At 41.2% G+C, this 20,161-nt stretch overlaps 1 long non-coding RNA gene across 4 annotated transcripts in view; it reads right to left on the bottom strand.

The window, feature by feature from the left end:
• Positions 1-2,850: 2,850 nt before the first annotated feature.
• The window catches only part of LOC112934432 (uncharacterized), a 31,697-nt gene continuing 14,386 nt past the window's right edge, over positions 2,851-20,161 (bottom strand). For all 4 annotated transcript variants that reach the window (XR_003237940.2, XR_003237936.2, XR_003237939.2 and 1 more), the window contains 3 exons: positions 9,368-9,505; positions 4,588-4,698; positions 2,851-4,501 (listed from right to left, as the gene is read on the bottom strand). This is a non-coding gene — a long non-coding RNA (uncharacterized lncRNA). The remainder of the gene's footprint in view (positions 4,502-4,587; positions 4,699-9,367; positions 9,506-20,161) is intronic.

Genomic DNA, 20,161 nt, shown 5'->3' with positions numbered 1-20,161 from the left:
TCAAGTGAATAGCATATGAAAAGGCTTTAAGACTAGGAGGAGCTTGGCATGACAAATAACTAAAGGGCAACTGTAGCTGGAGCACAGAGAGCTAGGGGCATATTGGCAGAGGAGACCAGGATATGTAAGTCAATAGAGTCTGGCTGAATGTTCCAACGGTCGTAGGAAGCCTGCAGACTTTATGCTAAAGCAATGAGAAGTCTGTTTCCTTCTTCATAAAAGAGGGGATAGCAACACCTCGCTCATAGCATAGCCATGAAGATGAAAGGGCATCACTGCCCTCCTCCATCCCACACCTTATTGAATCTCTCACCAAGTTCTATCGGCACCACCTCCAAGAAATCTGCCACCTCCCAAATACATTTCCACCTCCACTGCCACAACCCCAGTCTAAGTTATCATCTCTAGCCTGGACTATTGCTCACTGGTCCCAACTTCCACTTTTGCTCCCCTCCCATCCATCATCCCTGCAACAATTCCAGAAATCTTACTCAAATGTAAATCTGCTCACGGCTGGCTTTTTCTTAAAACCTTCCAGTGACTCCTCAGTGATCTCAGCATAGAGACCAAATCCTTAAGACAGATGCTAATGCTATTCCCCTCCCTGAGATGTGCATTTCAGCTCGACTCCCACCCCCTCCTCACCTACTTCATTGCAACTACCCTTCTCTTCTTCAGGGAAAGCCTTATCCTGATCCCAACCCATCATCTATTTCATGTTCTTTCGTTATTTGCCCACTAAGAATCATGTCCTTTCCCTTCCGATCTCTTATCTCTGTAATTACACAGTTATCAGAGTGATTGTTTAATGTCTGTTTCTGCCACTAAACTATATAAGCACAAGAAAGCAAGAAACACATATTTTTTGCTTGCTTTTGTATCCCCAGAACCTTGCCCAATCTTTGGACATTATAGGAAGCACTCAATGAATATTTGTTGATTAAATGAAGGAGGTGTTAGCTACTGTTACAAATAAAATACTAATGATAATTGTTCTTTATTATTAGATTATATTAATTATTATGAATGTGCTATTTCATTGATAGTCATCCCTACAGAAACCAGCACAATAGTAGCACAGGCCATGCTGTTGGTCAGTAAATACCCTACCTTTTATTAGAACCCCTATTTCTATATTTAGGTCAATTATTATGGTCTAACTACAGTTACCACCAAGCATGGTTATGAGACTCTGAAGTCAGACTCGACCTAAATCCTCATTCTGCTCTCTTTATAACTTCGAACAAGCTGGCCTTTCCGGGATAGAATTTGTTCTCAGACTCATGAGATTTTCATGAGATCATGCATGGAAAGTGCTTAGTACAGAGTCTGGATTATAACATGCACTCAATAATACACTGTTACATCATACAGATTGTTGATTAATCTGAGCAAGTACCTATTAAAATATACAGCGAAAGCAGAATATTGAAGGACCTGTGACAGCACGTTATCTCAGCCTGCTGGGGAGAAAAACTCCCTCATGATATACAAACCTGACTGAATCTTCCTGTAATCTTGAGAAATCAAGGGAGCTTTGAAGGAGGCAAGGAAGGCAGAAGGTGAAATCAGGGGCCTCTGAGAATTAAAATGTAGTGTTTACCTTATCTGCTAATAAGTTATCTGGAATGCAAAACCAATGAAGTAAGCATATCTGGAATGCAAAACCAATGAAGTAAGCCCCAAAGAATTGGCTTCCTAAGGAGTAGCAAATGTCTGATACCAATATAACATTTATACTTAATCTTATGTCTTCTTCTTTGGACCTTTGTGTCCCTGATTTGCCAAAACTGATTACCTTGAGGAAACAACCGCCTGTGTCCTTTGTTTAGGGAACTTAGCTAATAACCAATTTTCCTCCACTCAAATGCTATCTAATGTGCTTAAGCCATTGCTGCTCCTTTTGATAGGTACCTCGAAAAAAGAGATCTTGGGGTAGGAAAAGCCTTCAGAATCCAAAGGATTGAATCTCAAATGGTAGAATCTAAGAAAATAAGATGTGTGATGCAGGAAATGGATTCAGGAAGAGCACATCACCCTGTGTTTCAAATCAGGCAGTAGTTAGGAGCAGCTGTCTGGAATCAGATGGATAAGGTTTCAAATCCAATTTCAAATCCTAAATCAGCAACATACAAGTTGGGTGACTCAGGTAAGTTAATTAAGTCCATGTCTTCAACTGTAAAATGGGGATAAGGATCTATCTTACCAGGTTTTTAGAAAGATTAACTGAGATGACATAAAGTCATCCAAGAAGAGTCTGGTATAATTTGAGTGCTCACATATTTTTATTATTTAATCACATCTGGTAATTAAATACAGGCAGCCATGGCCTATTCTTTTCTAAAACTATGATGGGCTCCTGCTGGAGAGTCCTGGGGCCTGTGTGGTTGCCCACCCTACTTGTATTTTAGGCACAGGGTGGATGGAGCATCAATGAGGGGAAGCCCAGACCTCTGGCCACTGGTCCCACTTGACTAGTAATACCACATGGATGACACAAAGGAGGGGGGGGATTTAGATGAAACTCGTATACCACCCCTCCAAAAAGTAAAAGCACAACTCAGTATAATTATGCCCAGATTTCTGCTGGGAGACTTTTGTACACTAATGTTTTACAAAAAAAAACACTAGGTCAATTAACATCCTGAGAGCTTAAAGGAGTGGGGTAGTGGGAAGCCGGTAATTGGCAGGAGTTTTGATCTCTCCCACCCCCCACAACAACTACTATAATGCCTCAGACACTACCTCCCTCCCCAGTAAACTTCAGTTTTTCAGACGCCTTCGGTCTGTTCCCAGAAACCTCAGGTGGTTTCTGCATTTGTTGACCTTAAAAAACAAAAGAGCCAGTTATTTTACCAGCAAAATGAGTTTATTCAGAAATAGCAGAAGAATGATAATTCAAGACAAGCAAACTAAGGCAAACCCAGAAAACAGGAGAGGGGCTTAATTTACAGGGGAAAAGAGGAAGTTGGGAGGGGCTGTTTCACTGAGTTCTTACTGGCTGGGCTGTTGCTGGGCAAGAAATTCTTCCTTCCTCTGGCTGGGGTACATAAAGTAAGCTGCTTCTTGCTGGGAAATGTGAGAGGCTTCTTACAGCAAGTAATAATACATGAGAGCTCCCCCTTCAGGGCTTCCTGACTCCATCTTAAATGAGGTTTCCTTTATTTTCACATTTCTCCCTTTCGATCAAGGTCTTTCTTCAAAAAGGATTCCTAATCAAAAGTCAGGGTTGTGCTGGGGTTTTTTTATTATTATTATTTAGTGGATTTATCCCCTTGGTGTCAGAAAGGACTCTTCCTGGTTGTCATGTCCCATATCAGGGAAAGTACATAGATTGGAAACCCCTGAGGTCACATATGAGTATGGGGAAGGGTAGGAGGGAGAACTATCAGGCACTTCCCATCTGAGATAAATGTTGAAGATCATCTTGAAGTGCTAAGCTTGCATCATCCTATTTGGGCACATCGTTTCTACAAAGGTTTGAGAGGCAACAAGTATAAAGCTTAAAAATGATTATACAGGTGAGCCTGGGTGGCTCAGCTGGTTAAGCGTCCAATTCTTGATCTCAGCTCAGATCTTGATCTCAGGGTCATGCATTCAAGCCCCACATTGGACTTTATGCTGGGCAGGGAGCCTAATTTAAAAAATGATCATACAGAGGGGATGCCTAGCTGGCTCAGTCAGTAGAGTTTACAACCCTTGATCTCAGAGTTATAAGTTTGAACCCCACATCGGTGCACAGATTACTTAAAAATAAGATCTTTTAAAAAATAATTATATAGAATAAGATGAGAACTTCTGGAAGGAACCATCCCACCTAAAGGGGTCTTTTCTAAAAGCCTTGCAGGGGCACCTAAGTGGCTCAGTCAGTTGAGCATCAGTCTCTTGGTTTCAGCTCAGGTCATGATTTTCCAGTTGTGGGATAGAGCCCCAAGTCAGGCCCCACCCTCAGTATGGAGTCTGCTTCAGACTCTTTCTCTCCCCCTCTGCCTCTCTTTGCTTGCTTGCTTTCTCTTGCTTTCTGTCACACACTCTCTCTCAAATAAATAAAACTCTTTTTAAAAAGCCTTGCAAAGAGGAGTTAGCTCGTTTGTATTTCCCTTGGGTGCAGGGGAACAAATAATAAATAGGGAAGAATGAATCAAAATTTCTGGTGTCAGATCCAATAGTCAGAAAGGTTCCACTTTTGCAATAGATTAGACCATGAAAGAAAGGGGAGAAATAAGGTTTAAGAACCAATAGCAAGAAAAAGGTATACAGGTCTGGTCCAGTCATCTTGAGAAAGCTGTCTCCTTTTGCTGTCTGTTTCAATTCCTGGAAATCTTTAATTCCAGGTATGCAGTTGGTGTGCAGATCTAATCAGGGTTTTGTGCTTCCTTAAGGTGTGACACATGGTGGGGGGATGCCTGGATGGCTCAGATGGAGGAGCATGCGACTCTTGATCTCGGTGTTATGAGTTCAAGCTCCACATTGGATGGAGAGATGACTTAAGAAGTTAAATCTTTAAAGAAAAAAGAAAAAGATGTGACACATGGCTCCAAGAGTCATTCCTTGGAGTTTGGCAGCACAGGGGTTGGTTAACAGTACCTGATAGGGGCCTTTCCAACAGGGTTCAAGAGGGTCTTTCTGGAGATATCTTTTCCAATAGATGAAATCTCTGGACTGTGATGTTTGAAGTCTTTGTCTCCGGGGAATGCACTGTGGAAAGATTGTTCTACTAAAGCATGGTTATTCTCAACAGAAGCAATTAGGTCTTTGCAATATTGAAGTATATCCCCCTTTACCATTTGTGGATCAGAAGAAGCAGGAGCCAACTACACTGGCCATCTTGTGATTATCTCAAAGGGTGAGAGTTTATAGGTTCCAAAGAGGTAGACCTAATAAGTAGGAAAACTAACAGCAGGGCTTTTGGCCTGAGTATTTGAAGGATCTCTACAAATTTTGCTTAATGGTACCATTAGTATGTTTGACTCGCCCTGAGGATAAAGGGTAGTAAGCACAGTGGAAGTTTTGTAACAATGGCCTAACAGCACAAACCTGCTGAAGCAAGTCCCTTGGTCACTATGAAGTTTGAAAGGGGATTACCCTGGTAGGGATGATCTTTTCTAGTAGGATTTTAGCCACAAAAATAGTCCATTGATAAAACATATAAATCATTACAAAGACATATTTATAGGCATGAGATGAGGGAAGTTGAATAAAACACTTCTGCCAAACCTTGGTCCATTGGGCATCTTAAAGTGTCCAGGAGTGGTGTAGACAAGTTTCCTTGAATTATATTTCAGGCAGGTGGGGCAAGCAAAGCAGTCACTCCATGGTCTTGTAATTATTTACTCACTAGTATTGGCTCAAAAGGTTTTCATTTTCTCAGCAGACCAATGACTGGATACATGTACTCTAGTCAGTAATGGAACTTTAGAGTCTCTGGCAGCACTGGATTATTATTTGGCCCAACCTAGAGTTTTCTTTTTTCAATCGAACCTACAGTCATTAGGTTTCCAATATTGTTTTTCCTTTCCTGGGGCTGATTGTTGGGCATCTCTAGTCAATTTTTCTAGATTATCATTTGAAAAGGGGAACATCCCTTTGGACCATGACAGAGATTTGTTTGTTGGTTCCTTTGAGAGCAGCATCTATTGTGGAAATATCAACAAGGTGGTTTCCTCTGGTTTCCAAAGAATCCAGTTTGGAATGCATAGGGACCTTGATAATGGCCAAAGCACCTGGCAAGAGTATGGCATCTAATAATTCCTGAACATAAAGGCCATTTTTAATTTTGTTCCCACTAGAAGTAAGGAAGCCTCACTGTTTCTATAGCATTCCAAAATCGTTAGCTACTCCAAAGGCCTACCTGCTATCAGTATAGATATTTGCAGTTTTGCCCTTGGCTAAAATGTAGGTCTAAGCATGAGCATATAATTTAGCCTGTTGGGCTGAGATAGCTGAGGGCAAAGGTGCTTGCTGCCTTGACAACTTCAAAAAAATTGTAATATAAGAAGTAGTGAAAGGGACCATAAGGCAAAGGAGGGAAACTGAGTGAGGGAAAATTAGAGAGGAAGACAAACCATGAGAGACTCTTAACTCTGGGAAACAAAGGGTTGCAGAAGGGGAGGAGGGTGGAGGGATGGAGTGACTAGGTGACGGGCATTAAGGAGAGCACTTGATGGGATGAGCACTGGGTGTTATACTGTATGTTGGCAAGTTGAATTTAAATTTTTAAAAAAATTTTTAATAAAATAAAATTTAAAAATTTCTTTAAAAATTTTTAAAAATTGTAATAGCATAGCCAACATAATATTTACTATTTTCACCTTTTAAATAAGAACTCTTGGTAACCACCAAAAGTCTGCGTTATCCAAAGGTGTATTCTGTAAGCCATCATGAGGAGTCCAAGAGTCATGAGGAGTATTGTCCACAAAGAAGGAAGAATGGTGGCAGGGTTAAGATTATTACAGCTAGAGAGTTTGGAATCCAATTTTGCACAGTAGCCAGCTAGCCTGAGAAAACCTTATAATTGGCATAGTTTGGGGAAGTTCAGGATGCCATGAAGCCTATTTGGATATACATGTAGCCTGTGTTCTGAACTCAGGTGCTGCAAATATCAAACCAGAGTCTGAACAAACTGTAGTTTTTCCTTGGAAACTTTGTGCCCTTTAAGGCTAACAGCCTAAATGGATGGATACTGTCCCTGCAAAGACGCCTGAGAAGGGGATAAGAGAAGCAAGCTGCCTAAGTATTGTAATAAAGCAGAACTTCCAGGTAATTTAGTATTTCCAAATCCAGTTTTAAGGTTTGGGAAAAGTAGGAAAGACTTTGAGCAAAACCCACGAGTATTACCATCCAAGTACACTGCATTCTTTCCCCAAAAGGCAAAGGGATAATCGACTGGCTTTATCCACAGAGAAATCAATCACAATGAAAAATTTGATGGAAAAAATAAAAGATACTGAAGGGTCATCTGATTCACCTAGTTGCCAATTTCAGTTGTTGCTATCAAATTCTAGAATTATCTCCTCCTTTCAGTAGGAAAAAAGTCCAATACATTATTTTTCTAAGAAATCTCAGCCCCGGGATCCCTGGGTGGCTCAGCGGTTTAGCGCCTGCCTTTGGCCCAGGGCGTGATCCTGGAGACCCAGGATCGAATCCCACGTCGGGCTCCCGGTGCATGGAGCCTGGTTCTCCCTCTGCCTGTGTCTCGGCCTCTCTCTCTTTCTCTCTCTCTCTCACTGTGTGCCTATCATAAAAAATTTAAAAAATTAAAAAAAAAAAAAGAAATCTCAGCCCCCAAAAATGAATGGGGCAGATGAACTAAGAAGAAAGGAGTAAGTATCTCTTAAAGGAAACAAGAAGGAATTGGTTTAAAGATAGAAACCTGTTGAGTTTTGTGAGAGACCCCCACAACTTGAACCATTCCAGTACTTTGAGCAGGGGCTGTTTAATAAGAGTGAGGATGAACACGGAGAGTGTAGCTCCGGTATTGATAAGGACACAGAGACATTCATCCCTAATCTAGAGAGTTTTTTCTCCAAGCTGGTGGAGAGGAAGGATTGGGAAAAGCTCATGTAGTTCTTTGGAGTCCTGTAGCTAGGAGTTTGGAGGGACCTGGAAAGGCTTGTTGGAGGGCTGAAGGCATCTAGAATGCTTCCACTTGGCACGATCTTTCTTCCAATGTCCTGTTTTTTTGCAACAATGGCAGAGACCAAGAGGGGGTTGGTTTTATTTCAGGGGCCCTCCATTTGTTGGAGTTGAAAATTAAGGATTTTAGTGGTCTTCCTTATAGTTGAATTCTCTGGGGTGTGGGTGGGCCACATTGCTAAATTAACCGAATCTGAAGTAGACAGTTTCCCATTCCATCCTCATCCTTTAACTACAAGGGAAAAATCCCAGTTCAGCTCTTTAATGAACACAGAATTGAAGGGTACCTGAGTGGATTTGACATTCATAGAGAGGCCAGAATTTTCCTTAAAAACAATTTGGAGATGACTGTAATAGTTGTGCACAGGTTCACTGGGTTTCTGAGTGCAAGCCTCAATCTTATTTCAGTCAACAGGTTTTAGGAGAGCCCTAGAGACTGCCAGATGAAGCTGTTTAGTAATTGCCCAGACTGATCATAATACAAGGCATGGGGTTGGTCTCTCATTTAAAGTTCTAAAGAGGGGTACCTGGGTGACTTAGTCGGTTAAGCATCTGCCTTCCGCTCAGATCATGATCCCAGGGTTCTGGGATCGAGCCTACGTCAGGTTCCCAGCTCACAGGAGAGCCTATTTCTCCCTCTCCCCTCTGTTTGTGCTGGCATACTCTCCGTGTGTGTGTGCGCGCGCACACACGCTCCCTCACTTGCTCGTGCTTGTTCGTGCTCTCTCTCAAATAAATGAATAAAGTATTAAAAAAATAAAGTTCTAAAGATTTTTCAGGATCATTCCAATTAGCTGCTTTCATCCAGTGCTGGGCCTGGTCTTCGCCAACAAGTGTGTGAACTAGCTGATACAAATCTGAGGAACCTGGTTGGTAGGTCTGGATGACTGTATAAAATTCCTTGGCAAATCTATGAGGATCTTCAGTAACTCCAAGAAAATATTTGACTACAGCTCAGTTCAGCCTTAGTCCAGGGAACATGGGAAATTAGGGACTTAGCATCAGGATCCTCCAAGAGTAATTTTAAAGGGGCAGGTTCTACTGGGTTCAGAGAAGGGAGAGGTTGAGAAAAGGGGAAGCTTACTGTGAGAACCAGAATGAGGAAGCAGAGGGAAAAAAGATATAGGGCTGGAGACAAAGAGGGCAGGGGACAAAGAACCCTGAAAAGGTTTTTTTTTTGTTTTTTTGTTTTGCATTCTTTCAATTGTTTGTTCACCTTGGTTAATTTAAAATGGCATTTTATACAGAGGTGATTTTAGAGTCTTGGATACTCTCTTGGAAGCTTCAAGATATTAATTGAAATAGGTATCCCATTCAGTTCATTTTATTTTAGAGCTTATTTATTTATTTATTTATTTATTTATTTTTATTTTAGAGCTTCTAATTTGGTTCTAAGAAAAGCAAGTTTGGGAAGATCAAAAGTTCCCCATAACAGCCACTGAGTCCTAAGTCATTTTTTGTTAAGTTGATCCAACTAGTTAAAAATGCACATGAGGAAGGACCATAGTTTTTAAATGTAAAACTGACTGGAATCCCAGAAGGAGGACCCTCCTGAGAGAATTAGCAGATTGAGAACCCATTACTCAAAACCAGAGATTCAGGGAACAGAAGAGTACTCACCAGGAAGGACGACGCTTTCATAAAACAAACAAACAAAAAAATTAAGCAGATCCCAAATAAAGTCGGAGAGCTCAACCAGAAGGAGGGAGCTCAGATCCGAGAGGAGACTTACCGAACTAAAAGAAAAAAGATGACTCACGGAAGCAGAGACAAGGCAATGAAGTGGGTACTTGACAGGGTTCTGGGGGTTGTTGGTTCCTTTGGGGTTCACCACCCTTGGGTCCCATCTGGATCACCATATAATGTTGACCTTCAAAAACAAAAGAGCCAGTTATTTTACCAGCAAAATGACTTTATTCAGAAATAGCAGAGGAATTACAACTCAGAACAGGAAAACTACAATGAGTCACAGGCCAACCCAGAAAATAGAAGAGGGGCTTGCTCTCAAGGAGGGGAAAGGAAGGGACGCCTGTGTGGCTCAGCGGTTGAGCATCTGCCTTTGTTTTTTGTTTGTTTGTTTGTTTGTTTGTTTGTTTGTTTGTTTTTAAGCATCTGCCTTTGGTTTGGGGTGTGATTCTGGGGTCCTAGGATAGAGTCCTGCATCGGGCTTCCTGCAGTGGGGGGAAGTCATAAAACAAAAAAAGGCCTGCTTCTCCCTTTGCCTGTGTCTCTGCCTCTCTCTCTCTCTCTCTCATGAATAAATAAAATCTTTTTTAAAAATTAAAATAAAAAAGGAGGGAAAAGGAAGAAGCTGGGAGGAACTGTTTTCCTGAGTTCTCACTGGCTGGGCTGTTGCTGAGCAAGGAGAAATTCTTCCTGCTGCTGGGGTCTTATAAGGTAAACTGCTTCCTCTTGAGGAAGGTAAAGTATGCTTCTTATAGCAAGTGGTAATATGTGAGAGCTCCCCCTTCAGGGCTTCCTCCCTGACTCCATTCTTAAATTTTTTCAAAGACTTTTTTTAAATTTATTTGAGAAAGGGAGAGTAAGCACACGCAGGGGAGGAACAGAAGAGAGAGAGAGAATCTCAGGCCGACTCCTCCCTATTTAGCATGGAGCTGGACTCAAGGCTTGACCTCATGACCCTGAGATCATGACCTGAGCCAAAATCAAGAGTTGGAAGCTTAACCAACTGAGCCACCCAGGTGCCCCCCGACCACACTCCATTTTAAATGAGGTTTATTTTCACACATCCCACTTTAGAGCCTCTGAACTTTTCCCAAGTTCTTCCTCCCAATCAAAATGTACCTGTCTATTCCCTGAAGGCCATACTCTGTATCAGGGTTCAGTGATATAATTCAGGGTTAAAGCACACTAATAATTTGATGATTTTGTTTCCCACATGCCCCACATAAGAGTTTCAAGGAACGTATTATGAAGGATATTAAATCAGCAAATATTTTTTAGGGACCTAGTGTGAACCCAGCATGGGGCTAGATCCTATAGCACTGTATCAAGGAACAGAAAAATTGCCACCAGGGTGCCTGGGTGCCTCGGTCAGCTAAGCATCAGACTCTGATTTCAGCTCAGGTGGTGACCTCAGAGTCGTGAGATCAAGCTCCACATCAGACTCTGCTTGGGGCAGAGTCTGCTTCTCTCCCTTCCTCATTCTCCCTCTGCCCTTCCCCCTGCTCACAATCTCTAATAATTAAGTCTTTAAAAAATACTTTTTTTTTTTTGAAAGAAAAGAAAAATCGCCAAAGTGGATCTATCCAGCATACAACCCAGTTGCTACCATTATCAACAAAAACATGCTCTGGAAAAACAGGGATGGAATATTTATACAACCTTTCTGGCAAGCTCTTTAGCCAAATGTAGAAAAAGATTTAAAAATTTACATAATCCCTGACCCATAATTTTACTCCTAAGAATTTATACTAAGGTTGGGCAGCCCGGGTGGCTCAGTGGTTTAGCACTGCCTTCAACCCAGGGTGTGCTCCTGGATACCCAGGATCGAGTCCCACGTCAGGCTCCCTGCATGGAGCCTGCTTCTCCCTCTGCCTGTGTCTCTGCCTCTCTGTCTCTCTTTCTGTGTCTCTCATGAATAAATAAATAAAATCTTTAAAAAAAGAATTTATACTAAGGAAGTAATCAGAGATATATAGAAAGATACAAGCACAATGATGTGTATTGCAGCATTATTGATAATACTGAAACAATCTAGGGGTGCCTGGGTGGCTTAGATGATTAAGTGTCTGCCTTTGGCTCAGGTCATGATCCCAGGGTCCTGGGATAGAGCCCTGAATCCCTGCTGAGCAGGGAGCCTGCTTCTCCCTCTCGCTCTGCTGCTCCCCCTGTTTGTGCTGTCTTGCTCTCTCTCAAGTAAATAAATTAAAAATTTTTTTAAAACACTGAAACAATCTATCCAAAATAGAGGGCTAGGTATTCATTCCATACCCATATGATATAATATTAAATATACATTAAAGTCCTATTAATACAAGACTCTTTATTTTTCATTTTAATTGGAGTTCAATTTGCCAACATAAAGCATAACACCCAGTGCTCATCCCATCAAGTGCCCCCCTCAGTGCCCATCACCCAGTCACCCCCACCCCCGCCCACCTCCCCTTCCACCACCCCTTGTTCGTTTCCTAGAGTTAGGAGTCTCTCATGTTCTGTCTCCCTCTCTGATATTTCCCACTCATTTTCTCTCCTTTCCCCTTTATTCCCTTTCACTATTTTTTATATTCCCCAAATGAATGAGACCATATAATGTTTGTCCTTCTCCGATTGACTTATTTCACTCAGCATAATACCCTCCAGTTCCATCCACGTCGAAGCAAATGGTGGGTATTTGTCGTTTCTAATGGCTGAGGAATATTCCATTGTATACATAGACCACATCTTCTTTATCCATTCATCTTCCGATGGACACCGAGGCTCCTTCCATAGTTTGGCTATTGTGGACACTGCTGCTATAAACATCGGGGTGCAGGTGTCCCGGCGTTTCACTGCATCTGTTTCTTTGGGGTAAATCCCCAGCAGTGCAATTGCTGGGTGGTAGGGCAGATCTATTTTTAACTCTCTGAGGAAGCTCCACACAGTTTTCCAGAGCGGCTGCACCAGTTCACATTCCCACAAACAGTGCAAGACGGTTCCCCTTTCTCCACATGCTCTCCAACATTTGTGGTTTCCTGCCTTGTTAATTTTCCCCATTCTCACTGGTGTGAGGTGGTATCTCACTGTGGTTTTGATTTGTATTTCCCTGATGGCAAGTGACGCAGAGCATTTTCTCATCTGCTTTTTGGCCATGTCTATGTCTTCCTCTGAGATTTCTGTTCATGTCTTTAGCCCATTTAATGATTGGATTGTTTGTTTCTTTGCTGTTGAGTTGAATAAGTTCTTTATAGATCTTGGATACTAGCCCTTTATCTGATAGGTCATTTGCAAATATCTTCTCCCATTCTGTAGGTTGTCTTTTAGTTTTGTTGACTGTTTCTTTTGCTGTACAGAAGCTTCTTATCTTGATGAAGTCCCAATAATTCATTTTTGCTTTCGTTTCTCTTGCCTTCATGGATGTATCTTGCAAGAAGTTACTGTGGCCGAGTTCAAAAAGGGTGTTGCCTGTGTTCTCCTCTAGGATTTTGATGGAATCTTGTCTCACATTTAGATCTTTCATCCATTTTGAGTTTATCTTTGTGTATGGTGTAAGAGAATGGTCTAGTTTCATTCTTTTGCATGTGGATGTCCAATTTTCCCAGCACCATTTATTGAAGAGACTTTTTTCCAGTGGATAGTCTTTCCTTCATTTTTTTAAAAGATTTTTATTTATTTATTCATGAGAGACACAGAGAGAGTAAGAGGCACAGACAGAGGCAGAGGGAAAGGCAGGCTCCATGCAAGGTGCCTGACCTGGGATTCGATTCTGGGTCTCCAGGATCATGCCCAGGGCTGAAGGTGGCGCTAAACTGCCGAGCCACCCGGGCTGCCCCAATACTAGACTCTTTAAAGAAAGGGAACATCTATTGCTGATTGTGAAAATTTTTGTTTTAATTTCATACATAAAAAAAGACTGGAAAGATATATGTTAAATGTTGAAGAAAACAGTTATCTCAAATGACAGGATCATTAATGACCTTTTTTGAGCTACATGTTCTAAATTTTCCACAAGAAACATTCTTTTTTAATTGGGAAAAAACAATGAAACCTTTTTTTAAATTTAATATTCCCTGAGGACTGTTTGTCTTCCTTATAACATCAAAGAATAACTATATTCCCAGCTTCTCCTAATGTAGCCATTTATAGTTTTGCATTTGTAAATGTGTTTAATATTTTTAATCCTTTTGGCTTCTGGTTAGTAACTTGTCCTATTATTTTTTTTGAAATAATTATTCATTCAATGAAGCTTGCAAGAAATGTATAGGGAAGTCCCATGCACTATTTCCTCAGCAGTCCCCAATGTAGCAAAACCGAGAAACTGACATTGGTACAATCCTCAGTGCTTATTCCTCAGATTTCACCAGTTATACATGTACTCATTTGTGTCTGGGTGTTGTGTGTGGGTGGGTGTTTAGCTCTATATAATTCTATCAGATGTATACCCTTGCATAACCACCACCACAATCAAGATCTAGAACATTTTCATCACAACAAGGATCTCTCATGTTGCACTCTTTAAAAAGATTTTATTTATTTGAAAGAGAGAGCATGAGCAGGGTGAAGAGCAGAGGGAAAGGGACAAGCAGACTCCATGTGGAGCATGGAGTCCAACATGGGGCTTGAGCCCACGACCCTGATTTCAGCTCAAGAGTCAGATGCTTAACCAATTGAGCCACCCAGGCTCTCGTATGTTGCATTTTCATTGCCACACTTACCTGCCTCCCTCTCCAATTCCTCAACCCTTATTAACCACTGAACATCCTTCCATCACTATAATTCTGTCATTTCAAGAATGAGATTAGCCTTTTCAACTCAGAATAATTGTCTAGAGATTTTATCCAGGTTGTCACAAGTGTCAATTGTTCCTTTTTCTTGCTAAGTAGTATTCCTAGGTATGAATATACCAGTTTGTGTAACCATTCATTTCCCGAAGGACATCTGGGTTATTTCCAGTTTTGGGCAATTACAAATAAAATTTCTATGGACATTTATATTTTACTGTTGTTTTTTTTTATTCTTAATTTGTGGGACACCTGAGTGGCTCAGTGGTTGAGCGTCTCCCCTTGGCTCAGGTCGTGATCCCAGAGTCCTAGGATCGAGTCCCATATCAGGCTCCCTGCAGGGAGCCTACTTCTCCCTCTATGTCTCTGCCTCTCTCTCCCTCTCTCTCTCCCTCTCTCTCTGTCTGTGTGTGTGTGTGTGTGTGTGTCTCATGAATAAATACAATCTTTAAAAAAATAAATTCTTAATTGGTTACCCAAGAATCCAAGAAAGCCTCCTCCTCCTATATACTAGAACCTATTGAACAAATCCATGTTTACCTTACTAATATTGGCAGTTTTATGAATAACAAGCTAGATTAAGAAAAAAACATGGAGTTATACCATATTTTCTCTGTGAATTATACTTTTTAATATATTTACCTCTGCCTCTTAACTATGAACTATGTGGAGGCAGGGACCATGACTAAATTGCCTCTACTCCTAGGGCAGGGCATAGGGCAAAGACCAGGTGTTTAGAAAATGTTAGGATCTCTAGGGGAGGGTGAGGCCCAAGGGATACATGTTTTACAACAAACTCCACAGATATAATAGGCAGTCAGGGTTAAGAACTGCCATTTAGCTGGATAAACAAGTATGTTAAGGAGAAGAAGGAAAGCTCATGTTAGAAGAAAGCAGACTCAGGACTGCAAGGAGATGGGGGTGCAAGGCAGGGGTACTAATGTTCTATCATCTTTTTCCACCTTACAGTTTTCTGCATCCAGATTAACCTCTAGACTGAATGGGAGAAAATCAGTAATTTCTAGCACTATGTTTGAGAAGTGCTATATTGCATCCCTGTGTCTGACTGGGCCAAACAAAACAGCCTGCATTTGTTCTGTTAGGTTTTACTTATTTGAAAGGAGGCTCCACACATCTTTGGGGCCACAGACACCTTGAAGAGTATGATGGAAAAAGCTTTTGGTGATATGAATTACCGTGAGATGCTTATTTGTTTAGATGGCATAATTATGTCTGGCAGAGCTTTGGAGAACAATGGTTCCTTGTATTATTGGATCACGTGGGTAATAGTCTAAAACTGTCCCTTGACAGGCCTGCTAGACCTCAATAAAATACGATGGACATATAAAATCATAACAGGGGCTGGGCAGACTCTGGAAATGTCACTGACTGGTCAGGCCCCAACATTTTAAAACATTAAAGGGGATTCAACAGACACTACAGGAGCTGGCTGAAGCGTTGTTCAAGGATTGCAAAACCCTTCAAGGAGTTAGCCCATGGTGATCACATCAGAAGTGGAACATACACAAGTTGACGAAGGGAGGGCAGCCCAGGTGGCTCAGTGGTTTAGCGCCACCTTCAGCCCAGGGCCTGATCCTGGAGACCCAGGATCAAGTCCCGTATCAGGCTCCCTGCATGGAGCCTGCTTCTCCCTCTGCCTGTGTCTCTGCCTCTTTCTCTGTGTGTCTCTCATGAATAAATAAAATCTTTAAAAAAACTATTAAAAAAAAGAAGAGGGAGGGGATACAGGTCAAAATACCAGGGCCTGGCAGTCAGGAAGACTTGTGCTTGGGGCACAACTATGTTGCGTATCAGAATAAAGCTGCCCTTGTGGCAGGGAGGGGAGGAACCCCCAAAAGCAAACAAAGCAGTTTTCACCTAGGCAAACTGCTCTCATGCACCCTTCGTCTTGAGCTTTTGGAAACTGGCAGGCCACCCGGGTCAGGGATCTGTTTTAGCACGTGTTGTCCTCTACCACCACAGCCTTTTATAAATTGATGGCAATTTTGAAGACTAGAGATCTGTGCTATGTCATAAAGACATAGAACTGAGGATAAGCACTGCATTTGCCAAGTAAGGTCTGTCAAGCTGGTGAAACTTGGGATCCAGTTTTAAAAATTGAGTCTGTAGCACAAAGTGGACAGTTACAGGCAACACCCTCAGGTACTTGATGTCCTGGAAAGCAGAGCTTTGGAGCTGAAGGCAAGCCTGGGTTGACTGAGGAAAGGGCATCTCTTTTGTGGTGTAGAGCTGAACTATTGGCAGAGTAAGGAAAGTGGGGAGGAAGGAGTCAGGTATAGGCTCAGTCTTTGGGATTGAGAAGACACCTGCAAAATGCTTTCCCTAAGCTTGCTTGGAGTCAAGTAACTCTAACTTAAGAAGGCGAGCCCTGCCTCACATTTTTTCACAGTCCCTCAAAATGCTTATTTCAGCTTCCACCTGCCCTGCTGAGATCTGCAGGCTAAAATCTCACACTGAATGGGATGCCTGGGTGGCTCGGCGGTTTAGCGCCTGCCTTCAGCCCAGGGCATAATCCTGGGGTCCCGAGATCGAGTGCCACATCGGGCTCCCTGTGTGGAGCCTGCTTCTCCCTCTATGTATCTGCCTGTGTCTCTCATGAATTAATAAATAAAATCTTTAAAAAATAAAATAAAATAAAATCTTACACTGGAATGTGGAAAGGCTGTGACCTGGAGGTCCTGCTCTCCTCCAAGCTGAGAAGGTAAGAACTGGCACGATCCATTGTGGTTTTGATTTGTATTTCCCGGATGGCACGTGATGCAGCTTGTTGGCTTTATGTCTTCCTTTGTGAGATTTGTTCATGTCTTCTGCCCATTTCATGATTGGATTTTTTGTTTCTTGGGTGTTGTGTTTGATAAGTTCTTTATAGATCTTGGATACTAGCCCTTTATCTGATAGGTCATTTGCAAATATCTTCTCCCATTCTGTAGGTTGTCTTTTAGTTTTGTGGACTGTTTCTTTTGCTGTGCAGGAGCTTTTTATCTGAAGTCCCAAGAGTTCACTTTTGCTTTTGTTTCTCTTGCCTTCATGGATGTATCTTGCAAGAAGTTACTGTGGCCAAGTTCAGAAAGGGTGTTGCCTGTGTTCTCCTCTAGGATTTTGAATGATTCCTTTCACATTTAGGTCTTTCATCCATTTTGAGTTTATCTTTGTGTATGGTGTAAGAGAATGCTCTAGATTCATTCTTCTGCATGTCGCTGTCCAATTTTCCCAGCACCATTTATTGGGGAGACTGTCTTTTTTCCAGTGGATAGTCTTTCCTGATTTGTCGAATATTAGTTGACCATAGAGTTGAGGGTCCACTTCTGGATTCTCTATTCTGTTACATTGATCTATGTGTCTTTTTTGTGCCAGTACCACACTGTCTTGATGATCATAGCTTTGTAGTACAACTTGGAATCCGGCATTGTGATGCCCGCAGCTCTGGTTTTCTTTTTCAATATTCCCTTGGCTATTTGGGGTCTTTTCTGATTCCATACAAATCTTAAGATTATTTGTTCCAACTCTGTGAAGAAAGCCCATGGTACTGTGATAGGGATTGCACTAAACGTACAAATTGCCCTGGGTAGCATAGACATTTTCACAGTATCTATTCTTCCAATCCATGAGCATGGAATGTTTTTCCATCTCTTTACATCTTCCTCAATTTCAGAAATGTTCTGTAGTTTTTAGGATATAGATCCTTTAGCTCTTTGGTTAGGTTTATTCCCATGGATCTTATGGTTTGGGTACAATTGTAAATGGGATTGTTCCTTAATTTCTCTTTCTTCAGTCTCATCGTTAGTGTATAGAAATGCCACTGATTTCTGGGCATTGATTTTGTATCCTGCCACATTGCTGAATTGCCTGTATGAGTTTAACAATCTTGGGGTGGAGTCTTTTGGGTTTTCTACATACAGTATCATGTCATCTGCAAAGAGGGAGAGTTTGACTTCTTTGCCAATCTGAATGCCTTTTATTTCTTTTTGTTTTCTGACTGCTTCTAATACTATGTTGAATAGCAGTGGTGAGAGTGGACATCCCTCTTGTGTTCCTGATCTTAGGGAAAGGCTCTCAGTTTTTCCCCATTGAGAATGATATTCGCTGTGGGCTTTCCATAAATAGCTTTTAAGATATTGAGGAATGTTCCCTCTATCCCTACACTTTGAAGAGTTTTAATCAGATATGGATGCTGTATTTTGTCAAATGCTTTTTCTGCACCTATTGAGTGGATCATATGGTTCTTGTTTTTTTCTCTTATTGATGTCATCTATCACATTGATTGTTTTACAGGTGTTGAATCACTCTTGCATCCCAGGGAAAAATCCCACTTGGTCACGGTGAATAATCCTCTAAATGTACTGTTGAATCCTATTGGCTAGTATCTTGGTGAGAATTTTTGCATCCATGTTCATCAGGGATATTGGTCTATAATTCTTTTTTTTAAGATTTTATTTATTTATTCATGAGAGACACACAGAGAGAGGCAGAGACATTGGCAGAGGGAGAAGCAGGCTCCATGCAGGGAGCCTGATGTGGGACTCGATCCCAGGACTCCAAGATCACACCCTGAGCTGAAGGCAGATGCTTAACTGCTGAGCCACCCAGGCGTCCCTGGTCTATAATTCTTTTTGGTGGGATCTTTGTCTGGTTTTGGAATCAAGGTAATGCTGGCCTCATAAAACGAGTTTGGAAGTATTCCCTCCCTTTTTCTATCCTTCGAAACAGCTTTCGTAGAATAGGTATTATTTCTTCTTTAAATGTTTGATAGAATTCCCCTGGGAAGCCATCTGGCCCTGGACTTTTGTCTTGGGAGGTTTTTGATAACTGCTTCAATTTCTTCACTAGTTATTGGCCTATTCAGGTTTTCTATTTCTTCTTGTTCCAGTTTTGTTAATTTGTGGGTTTCCAGAAATGCATCCATTTCTTCTAGATTGCCTAATTTGTTGACATATAGTTGCTCATAATACGTTTTTAAAATCATTTGTATTTCCTTGGTATTGGTTGTGATCTCTTTCATTTGTGATTTTGTTGAGTCTTTTTTCTTTTTAATAAGACTGGCTAGGGTTTATCTAGGGTTTATCTATCTTATTAATTCTTTCAAAGAACCAGCTCCTGGTTTTGTTGATCTGTTCTACAGTTCTTCTGGTCTCTATGTCATTGAGTTCTGCTCTAATCTTTATTATCTCTCTTCTGCTGCTTGGTTTAGGCTTTATTTGCTGTTCTTTCTCCAATTCCTTTAGATGAGGGGTTAGCTTGTGTATTTGAGTTTTTTCCAATTTTTTAAGGGAGGCTTATATTGTGATGTATTTCTGTCTCAGGACCACTTTTATTGTATCCCAAAGATTTTGAACAGTTGTATTTTCATTTTCATTAGTTTCCTCAAGAAGTTATAAATAATGCTACCCTATGATCCAGCAATAGCACTAATGGGTATTTACCCCAAAGATATTGATGTAGTGAAAAGCCGGGACACCTACACCCCAATGTTCATAGCAGCAATGTCCACAATAGCCAAACTGTGGAAGGAACCACAATGTCCTTCGACAGATGAATGGATAAAGAAGATGTGGTCTATATATACAATGAAGTATTACTCAGCCATTAGAAATGATGAATACCCACCATTTGCTTTGACATGGATGGAACTGGAGGGTATTATGCTGAGTGAAGTAAGTCGATCAGAGAAGGACAATCATTGTATGGTTTCACTCATACGTGGAATATAAGAAATAGTGAAAGGGATTATAAGGGAAAGGAGGGGAACTGAGTGGGAAAAATTAGAGAGGGAGACAAACCATGAGAGGCTCCTAACTCTGGGAAACAAACAAAGGGTTGTGGAAGGGGAGGTGGGCGGGGGGTTACGGTAACTGGGTGATGGCACTGAGGAGGGCACTTGATGGGATGAGCACTAGGTGTTATACTATATGTTGGCAAATTGAATTTAAATTTTAAAAATGTAAAATAATAAAATAAAATAAAATAATAAAATAAAATAAAATAAAATAAAATAAAATAAAATAAAAATAAAATAAAATAAAATCTTAAAAAAAAAAAGAACTGGCATGATCCAGGCATATGCCCTG

This window comes from Vulpes vulpes, chromosome X (assembly GCF_048418805.1).
Source record: "Vulpes vulpes isolate BD-2025 chromosome X, VulVul3, whole genome shotgun sequence".
Taxonomy (NCBI): Eukaryota; Metazoa; Chordata; class Mammalia; order Carnivora; family Canidae; genus Vulpes; species Vulpes vulpes.
This window is presented reverse-complemented; position numbering and strand designations above follow the sequence as displayed.